The sequence below is a fragment of the Myodes glareolus genome, chromosome 3 (assembly GCF_982192425.1).
Source record: "Myodes glareolus chromosome 3, mMyoGla1.1, whole genome shotgun sequence".
In the NCBI taxonomy this organism is placed as follows: domain Eukaryota; kingdom Metazoa; phylum Chordata; class Mammalia; order Rodentia; family Cricetidae; genus Myodes; species Myodes glareolus.
The window spans coordinates 98,341,034-98,351,737 of NC_142028.1; the positions used below are offsets into that span (position 1 = coordinate 98,341,034).

At 38.5% G+C, this 10,704-nt stretch overlaps 1 pseudogene; it reads left to right on the plus strand.

Annotated features, from left to right (window-relative positions):
- The first annotated feature begins 1,928 nt into the window (after window positions 1-1,928).
- LOC125412597 (protein-tyrosine sulfotransferase 2 pseudogene) lies at window positions 1,929-3,429 on the plus strand (annotated as a pseudogene).
- The last annotated feature ends 7,275 nt before the right edge of the window (window positions 3,430-10,704 follow it).

Genomic DNA, 10,704 nt, shown 5'->3' on the forward strand with positions numbered 1-10,704 from the left:
GGATCTTCTTAGTTCACAGGGAATGGGAGCAGAGGGTGAGGAGAGACCACAAAAGATACTATCACTAGAACTGGTGATGGGACTCCAGGATCAGATGTGGATTAGAGGATGAGGGATGAAGATGTAAAGCTAGCCTACCTGCTTCTCTGGCAGAGCTGGTTGCAGGTCCTTAGAAAAAGCCTGCTAGATTTGGGAACTAGGACATGAGGATGAGAGGGGATGAAAGGTAGAAGAGATCTGTGGGATCCACTTGATATGACTGGATATGGGGGTGGGGAGAAATGGGGGTGCTACAGGAGGTGATCTACTACAGAGATGGGCTGAGCTTGGGGCACTGGATTTGTAGGAAATGAGGAAGAGGTGAAGATATGCAGTTACGTACTCTGCTTCCCTGGCTGGACTGCCCTGCAGGTCTCCTGAGGATGCTTGATGGAGTTGGTGATTGAAGTAAAGCGATAAAGTGATCAGGGGAGGTTGAAAGGGACTATCTTTGTGGTCCACTGGAGATAAGATCAAGGAGGGACACAATGAAGAAGTGGGTAGTGTTCTACTGAACTAGGAATGTGCCTTGGGTTTGGAGGGAGGAGGGAAAGGTGAAAATCTGTAGCTAGTCTGCCGTGTTTCGCTGGCATGCTGGGAGAGTATGTTCTCACAGAATACTTGCTGGTGTTGGAGGCTGGGTTAATGAAAAGGGTGGGTGGAAGGTAGGTTGAATGAGGATGACTATGTGGTCTGCTGGAGATGGGGAAACAGGGGGGAAATAAGATACAGCATAGGATTGAGGGTTAGATTTCTAGGAACCAGGAAAGAAGTGAAGACCTGCAGTTGTCTTTTCGGCTTTCCTGGCTTGAGTGGCCTGGGGGTTCCCAGAGAATGCCTGCTGGAGTTGGGGGTTCAGATAAAACAGTGAGAGTTAGGAAACAAGTCTTAGGGGAAGATCTTTGTGATCCACTGCAGATGGCAGGGTTGGGTGTGTGGGAGGTTCAGGGGGTGGGATAGAGATGTGAAGGGGCATGTGTCACAGCAGGTGGTCTGCCTAGGGAGCAGGGAGCTATGAGACTGGAGATGGGATTTGGAGGAAAGGAGGGAGAGGTGAAGATCTGCAGTTAGCTAACCTGCTTTTTGAATGTAAAGAATTATTTTAATAATTCTTGAAAAAATTAAACAATCATGGTATCATATCTTTTACTCATAGCTGTTTTAAGAGGCTCAAACATGAGAATTTGAAGTTTGAGGCCAGTTTTACTGACCGAAAATGACTTTCTCAAATTGACATAAAGCAAAAGGTGGAGATATAAGACCAATGGCACAGGTCTAGCTTACCATGTGAAAGAACCTGGGTTCAATCACAGTAAAACACAGACAGAAAGAGAGCACACAAACATAAGCAAACACACATACACACACACACACACACACTTTAGTAACACATCAAAACAGAATACACATTGTACAACAAAAATCATTTCTAATCAAATATCCTAAGGGTTTCCACAGTCATTGATAGCTATGAAGTAGAGAATTCTGTGTAATCAATTCACACCAGAAGACTGGAAGGATGATTTATGAACATTTGAAAATATTGGGCATCAGAGGGAGCAAGATAATAATGATAACTGTTAATATAATAATATAATAAGGACTAGAGAATTATGTAAATCTCCGAATAGTGCAAGTTAGAAATAGGATCAAATTATTATTTTCCTGACTAAGAGTTATCCCAAGAGCAAGAACAAATCATTATTAAAGATAGAAGAAACAACAATCCTAATCAAAGCTCTTAAGAATGATCAAAATGGACACGCCCCTCGCGGCGCCTCCCTGGCGGCTAGTGGGGAGCCGGAGTCTGTGCAGGCACTGACTTGGGCATGATGCACACCAGGTGGGCCTGCTGACCCGTCGATGATGCGGCCCCCTGCCTGGGCCTGCGCCCCTGGCTGGGCATGCGCCTGTCGGTGCGTAAGGTTTTGCTCACTGCTGGCTGCGCACTGGCCCTGCTGCTGGCCCTGCAGCTTGGGCAGCAAGTGTTAGAGTGCCGGGCAGTGCTCGGGGGCATGCGGAACACAAGGAGGATGTGGCCAGAGCAGGAGGAACTGGTGATGCTCGGTGCCAACCAGGTGGAGTATCGCTATGGCAAGGCCATGTGGCTCATCTTTGTGGGTGGCGTACCTCGCAGTGACACCACCCTCACGCGCGCCATGCTGGACGCGCATCCTGAGGTGCGCTGTGGGGAAGAGACGCGCATCATCCCTCGTGAGCTGGCCATGTGGCAAGCCTGGTCAAAGTCTGGCCGGGAGAAGCTACGACTGGACGAAGCAGGTGTGACAGATGAGGTGCTGGATGCCGCCATGCAGGCCTTCATCCTGGAGGTGATTGCTAAGCATGGCGAGCCAGCACGTGTGCTGTGTAACAAGAACCCCTTCATACTCAAGTCCTCCGTCTACTTGGCACGCCTGTTTCCCAACTCCAAATTTCTGCTAATGGTGCACGATGGCCGGGCCTCCGTGCACTCCATGATCACTCGCAAGGTTACCATTGCAGGCTTTGACCTCAGCAGTTACCGAGACTGTCTTACAAAGTGGAACAAGGCCATCGAGGTGATGCACGCACAGTGCATGGAGGTGGGCAGGGACAAGTGCCTGCCTGTGTACTATGAGCAGTTGGTGCTGCACCCCTGGTGCTCACTCAAGCGCATCCTAGACTTCCTGGGCATCACCTGGAGTGACACAGTCCTGCACCATGAGGACCTCATTGGCAAGCCTGGGGGCGTCTCCTTGTCCAAGATTGAGCGATCCATGGACCAGGTCATCAAACCCGTGAACTTGGAAGCACTCTCCAAGTGGACTGGCCACATCCCTTGAGATGTGGTGAGGGATATGGCCCAGATTGCCCCCATGCTGGCTCGGCTTGGCTATGACCCATATGCAAATCCGCCCAACTATGGGAACCCTGGCCCGATTGTCATCAACAACACACACCGGGTCTTGAAAGGAGACTATAAAACGCCAGCTAATCTGAAAGGATATTTTCAGGTGAACCAGAACAGCACCTCCCTACACCTGGGAAGTTCATGATGTCCAGGGCTCAGATGTTGTGTGCACACAGAAGTTGGACAGACCCGAGCACATTGCTTCCCCTCAGTCATGCCATGGTCTGCGGAGACCGAGCATTCATCTCAGTGGAAACAAACGTGGAACCTCTGCCTTTGGATGCTTCAGGGTGGACATCGAGGAGGAGACTACTTCAGCTTCAGAAACTTAGGAATTTTCTATTTTTTTTCTCCTTGAGAACTTTTTTTAAAGGGTTGAATTTGCTATCTTCCCTGATGAACAGGCTCCTTTGGGGGCCTCATTTCCTGGGACAAGACCCGTGACCCATGACCCGTTCCTCTCCTTGACTTGGACTCTGAACTCAGAGGATCTATTTAAGAGTTTAATATATGGGTATTCCTCCATCCTTCAGTCCTACTCAATTTCACTGAGAGAAGAATTTATTTGAATAAAGTAAACAGGCTTCTGTCTGTGCCTTACTTCAAAAAAAAAATGATCAAAATGACTCAACATAATCTTGTCTTACAAAACTTATATGTAGGTTTTGAAACAAAACTCATTGTGTAGATATGAGCAGAGTGTTGTAATTTTATTTCTTACTCTGTACCTTTATTCATTAACATACAATTTTCTTTGAGGGACTCAGGGTGTATTTCTCAAGTATTTCTCCCAGTTTTCTTCCTTTCCTGCTCTTCCTAGGCTGTAGGGAAATAGCAGTGATTCTGCACTTCTTTCATATAGGGGTATTATTGAGATATTCTTGGTTGATCATAAATTTTGAATGGCACGTTGAGTAATTGGCACATGTAGATTTACGTATCACTAAATATCAATGTGGGATCCATTGAATACTCTGAGTACTAGGCACAATAAAACAATACCAATACTTTAGGTACCTAGTAATGTACTAGCAACCTTGAAAGTCATTAAGAATATACATATATCTCATAGTCAGCAGTTTGTAAAACTAGGACTGAAAGTTGCCAAGTTCTAAATCATATCTTTGGTTCTAGATGGAGATAGGGCAGTCTGGACTGTATATAAAGGTTTAATGACATACTACCTAAAGTAAGTAATGACATACTATCTAAAGTAAGATACTTTACTTTCTATGTGTGTTCTGTCTATCTTCTTTCCAAAGATTACAAGATTCAGCAAGCCAAAGCAACTGTGGAACAAGATCCTGGTGATAAAAACACTTGAAGAAAGACTTTGTTCATGGTGATTATGATTATATTTAAGTGGATATATTATAAAATATAGTCTGAGCTAGTTTGCTGTATATTTTAGAATATACATGTTCATGTATTATGATTGCAAGCCTTAGTTTAATGATACATTTTTTTCATTTCAATGAATCTTCGATGTCTACCTCCAGTGATGGACAGAATGTCTCAGAAGAACAAAGCAATAGCAGGAATAGGGGTTTTAGAGGCAGGTGTAGACCTTTCCAGGTTTGACATATTCGTTTTTCTTGACTTTGTTTAGGTAAAACTGATATCCAAACAAATGTTGGCCATAGACCCAATGATTGGACTAACTATATCTAGATGCAAAATATGGATTATCCAAGTTAAAAAAAAAAGGAAAAAACAGGTTCTAAGATTTTATGACTCAAATGCATATCTTATGTTTCAAAGGTCTATAAACCCTCTAATTACTTAACATGTGAAATATGAGATCCTGGTCATAGGTTTCTGACCCCCACAATGTACCCCATCATAAAGTGTGAAACAGAAATTCTAGAACCCACTCTGTCGACAGCCAGTAGATCTTTCTGTGTTTTATTTTATTTTTAGGTTCTCATTCTAACTTCACTGGGTAGACAAACTAAGTTGAGTTCACAGTTAGCCAAAAATAATATTAAGTAAATTTATGAAGATTGATAAAGGTTTGCATGATCACTAATTAGTGAATTGAGTCACAATAAATCTTCAGTCTCTGTATTCTAAAATTCTGTTATGTTCTCTCAGAAATTTTATGTGAACTTTCACAGATTCACCAAAGAATAATTGAAAACAGAGACAACAGTTTCCTTTGTGTCTTCCCCCTATTCCACCTTCACCTAATGCAGACTGCCTGACAAAACAGATGTTCACAAGTCTTGGTTGCAGCTCAAAATTCATCTGTATGAGTCTTTTCATCCATTCCTCTGTTTTATATTGCCAAGAAATCTAAAGAAAGAAGAATCAAATTTAGTTCTTCAATGAGGATTGTCTCCCAAAGTTTGGAATGAAAATGCAAATAGCACTTAGAACAAATGACTGTTATAAAACATGACATGTAGATGTCCTTGGCCATGAATTAGCCACTATCACTCATCCCTCTCCTGCTCTTTCTAGACATATACATGCATGTATGCAAATATACATATATAATATATAATCTTATAGAATTATTTATTAATTACATGAATATGATTATTATCATACCTGAAAATGCAAATATGATTCTACATGGATATCAGATATGCCTATAGAAAAAACACACAAATATATGCATACATCTACAAACAAATTTGTTTATCTTTGTTAGATTTGTATACATGTATTAATGAGTATGTCATTTCTATAGGCAGACATAGGATTCAACATATTTTAAAGATACGGTTTCTAAAGATGTGAAAGAATTTTAAAATCCATCACTGTAATCATAGATTGAGGTTAAAGTATCGAGTGAATCCAAGAGAATTCAAGTGAAATCTATGAAGAAGGATCTTCAAACTAACAACTCAACTATATCTTTTATATGTCATGGTATCTGCACTGCAGCTCTGTTTGCACAGTCAACCATGTAAAGGAACTCTGTAAGACAAGTATAACATTTTCTATTTTTACTAGTTCTTCTTAATTTCAGTCTTTTTGAAATGGAAGTTATAGATGTACATGGATATTAAATAAGACTTAGAGAAAGAAAGTGGACCGTATAGCAACACCTACCAGCAACAGTGATACAGATATCCCAAAGCTAGGTAAACATCAGATTAATAAAACTGAAGCACTAAGAAGTGGTGCATTGAAGCACCACTTCAGTGGTGATGTGTCATGTTCATGAATGGTTGGAGTAAAGATTTATTCTAATGAAAGACTGGCAATAAAGAAATATTTATAACTGAAATAGAGATCAAAGAAATGAAGAACTTCTTTGAAAACAGAGGAGCAATGCAAGAGCTGGTTGAGGTTATCTCATTACCAAGCTGGTGGGGACAGAGGCAACTGCAGATCCTTTGTTTTCTTGATTGGATAGCCATATGGATTATTTTTGTTAAGGCAGCATTTTGTTGAAACCAGTAATAGATGGAAACAATTGCCCAAATGGTTTCAGGAATCCAATGCCAAATCTAAAAGTAAACCTACACTTAAAAGTTAATGGAAAACATTTTTTTCAATAGTAATAGATTGGATGTCATCATTGAAACTGTTAAGTGCTGCTCCACAGAAACAGAATGTGTCGGATTGTTTAGCTTGAAATGTCAGTTACGAAAATAGAAAGCTCTGAGAGCAGGTTTGATTTTCCTTTGTCTCACTTTTCAGCGTTTAAATATTTTACTTTAAATTTTATCTCCTCTATGGTTCAAATCAAATTTCTGTCCTAAACTATTTGGATGCTTTTCACAGCTCCTCTTTTGGTGCATAAATTGAACCATGGTCTTAGTTTCTGTTGACTCACCTGCTTACTCTGTATTCTTTTCTTGAGATACAGTCTCCCTTTGCTGTCTAAGCTGTTAAGCTGTTCTGGAATTGCTGGTCCTTATGCCTCTCTTCATAAGTGCTAGAACTATAGACTTGCTTCACCATTCCTTCCCTTAGTTCACTTTTAGCTTCTATACAATGCATGTTCAGAAATATTTATACTTTTGATAGGAAGGGCACATATACTAAAACATATATTTCTTGACAATAACGGGAGACGATTTTGGAATCTTCAAGTAATAGAAAATTTTTTTATTTCTCCAAGCAGAAAAAGAGAGAGAAATGGAATGAGGGAGGGAAGGAAGACATATTAGATCCTGTAAGCAAATGATTTAAAGGTTTTTTCACATAATATTGGAGTTGATACATTAATATTAATTTTATTAAAACTAAATTTTTCTGTCTGCATTTAGTTTTAATAGTTTCAATTTCTGAACTCAATTGTTTTGCTAATAAGATTGCTAATAAGCAATCTGAGCTCTTAGATGTCAATTTCAGAGATGGTTAATTGATTTTTTTCCCATCCAGACAGAATAGATAAAATATGTTTCCCATGAATACAAGAGCAAAAAGGCATCATGATTTCTCATGCCATCGCTGCTCTCTTTCCCTCCCTTAATTATACTGGCTATGGTAGTATGCCAAAAGCATGGAGGAAAATTAACTCAGCTACCACACCTGAGCTAAGTATCACTTTAGCATCAATTGTCATGCATGATCATGAATATAATCCAGTTTCAAACCCAAGTGCTGAGAATGGTCAGGTAAGTGGATCCACAAAGATACCCATTAAGTTAAATAACCAGAAAAAGTTTCTATCCAGCCGTATCATCTTTTTCTTATATTAGAAACAAAAGCTTTATTCTAAATATTATGGAAAAATATTTTAAATTGCGCATTATCACATGTTTGATAGATGAATTCAAAGTTAAGATAGTAGTTTTGGTCATATTGTAGGCAGTTTTGAATGTTAGCCTGAAGACTGAAAGACTTTATTTAAAACATGTCTTTATATTGGATGCATATTCATGCTGAAATACAGAGTAATGAGAATTAAGTATTAGTACTAGAATTCCTCATTTGAGGTAAGTATTAATGTAGTTATTAATGTTATTATTTTTTACCTTTCAGTCTGGGTAGAAATATTAATATTCTTTAACAAAATTGGGTCTTAGAGAAATGACATGATTGGCCCTTTTTTCATGTGAGTCAACAAATTAGCCATTCCTTCCCTGAACTCCTGAAGTCTACAGTGTGGGTGTGCCTATCAGTATTAACTGACCCACACCAGAAAATAGCTTAAAGTGTAAGGAATGAAAGTTTATCAGGACACTTGCATAGAAAGACAAACTCATCTCCTTGGGAATCTAAAAGGAGACACAGCACCTTGGCATTACTACACAGTCTTGCTATTTACCAGGAATCTTTTACAGGTATAATTTTTAATACTGATCACTGATTCTGCCTGTCAGTTTACAGTTAGCCACAGCTTTTTCTGCTACACCAGGATGTACTTGGAGTCAAGGATGTGTTGACTATTTCCTAAACATTCCTGGGATGGAACCACGAATAGATTCAGTGGTGCTACAAAACAACCTTCTTACTGAGTACTTAACTCCTTATGATTGAATATAACATTTATAACTGATAATCTTATTGTTTAAGGGTATTGTATCATGTTTTTTACAGTTACTAAGAGCAATCTTTTCTATTTTAATAGTAAGTAAATATTTTCTGCATGATTGCCTGATGGTTGGAAACTATTATTTCACTATAATATTTCATCTAATTTTCACTTCAGTTTTAGTTTAGAATTTGAGACAATAACATATTTTTACTAAGACTTCTATATAACAAATACATTAATTTCTAGCTTCCTGGGATGATTTTGTATAGATTATGTTTCAAGTTTGTTTTTTTTTCTTTTTTCTTTATTTTCTTGTCTTGAATAAAACTAAGTTTTCATCTAAGTGCATGTCTTGATTCTTTGGGGTAATGGTGTTGTAGAAAATTGATTTATTCATTTTTATTGCAATTTTGATTTGTTTTTAATTTCGGGTATCATACTTGTTGACATAAACTTTCAATCAACGGAAAAAACAAAGCTTTAAGTTATACTTTGGCTAAGCAAGGAAAGTATTAACACGATGAATAGGATTTAAATCTCAATACCCAGAAACAGTAACAAACCAGTAATATTACTTTTACTACAGGTTTTCAATGGATTTTAACAAAATGATTTTATGTACTGAATGTGGATATAGCATATGGTACTGACTCAAATGGGACTTACTAGTTTTATAGTACTTAAATCAAAACAAACAAGAATTAAAGGATCTTGAGAAGAATGTTAAAAGATATTCTCATTCTATCTTTCTTATTTCTAAAACAAAACTAGCTGCATTCTTATAAGGCATAACAATTCTTGCAAGGAAATTACCTATTTTAAATACATTATAAGGACTTCTTAAGTTTCTTTAAAAGTTTACTCTAGATTTTGCGGATTCAGAAACCAAATTAAAGTTACTATTATAAGGGAACTTTCAACCTACATGCATGTCAACTGTGGGTACACAAAGAAATATACAATATGATTTCTAGACTTTATGAAGATGAACAATGGAGCACATGTGTTGTTTGGTCATAACAGGTCTCTCTGATTGCAACAAAGAGCCAGTCGAAGAGCGGGAGAGAGACAAGAGCAGCCGGAGAGTGTACTGAGATTCACTTGTGCTATTAATGAACTTATGAAGTATATACTTTCAGTATTTGTGAAATGGAAAATACCTAAGGCAGACTCTTTGTGCATAATTTAGGTAAATATAAATTAATGTGATTCCCAGACAACCTTGGTGTTATTTGTCCTTCTATCCCTCAGTATTGATCTCCCTCCCTTTCCCCCATTTACTATAATACTTTTCGATGGAATTTATACAAAACTCCAATTTCATGTAAAACAATTTCATTTGTAATCCCCACTTAACCTATATGGAAATGGAGACTCATTAAGTTTAAGTAAAATTCCCAAGATAATACACATACCAAACAAATGGTGTCAGAATTAGAAACCAACAATTTCAACTCTAGAATTCACTTAAAATAAATTAACCTATCTCCCAGAGCACCCCAGAAAGGCAGGTTTGAATTTGGTGTTTGGCCTAACAGAGGCAATCGCAAGTCAGAGTCAAGTCACTCAATGTTTGGTGTCTTCCCTGAGCAGCTCTAGCTGTGCAGTGTGCAGTGCATTGTGCTGTGCAGTGAGCTATGCAGTGTGCAGTGCAGTGTGCTGTGCCATGTGCTGTGTAGTGTGCTGTGGGAGAGTCGATATTCCAGGTAGAACATCTCCTTTCAGAAAACATTTTAAAGAGTCCCGAGCCAGTCTCCAAAGCTGTGCTCCTTCTTGATGAATTCAAAACATAATGAAGTTCTTTAAGTCTCAATGATAAAAATAAGTTTCAAACAATGATAAATTAATCTTTTCCTAGAAATAACAAATAAGCAAACACAATTACATTATTTTATTACTCAACTGTCCCTACCCACATTTAAACATTCACCTTTCCATGAATTAAATACATATATGCTAGACTTCAATCAGAATATTGTATTATGATTAGGTCGTAAAATAATACAGTTCCAACTATAAGAAAAGTAACAAAAGTAACAAAAGTTAACAGTTAAAATGAAACAATCAATGGAATAGAATAATAGGAAATAAGTCACACTACAACAGTAGAACATTGAAATATAGACTTAAGAACCAAAGGCAGGGTGTTGTACAGCAGCTTGGAGCTCACTGCTTAGCTGCAGGATTGCCCTGGCTCTGATATCTAAGATGAAGAATAATTCTTTTTTTTTTTTTGGATCAGGCTTCCTCAAAAGACCTCCATGGTCCCTGCTGCCCCCAGAGGCCTTGCTGGTGTCTGTGGTCTCTGCTACAGCTAGAGGATGCATTGGTGTGC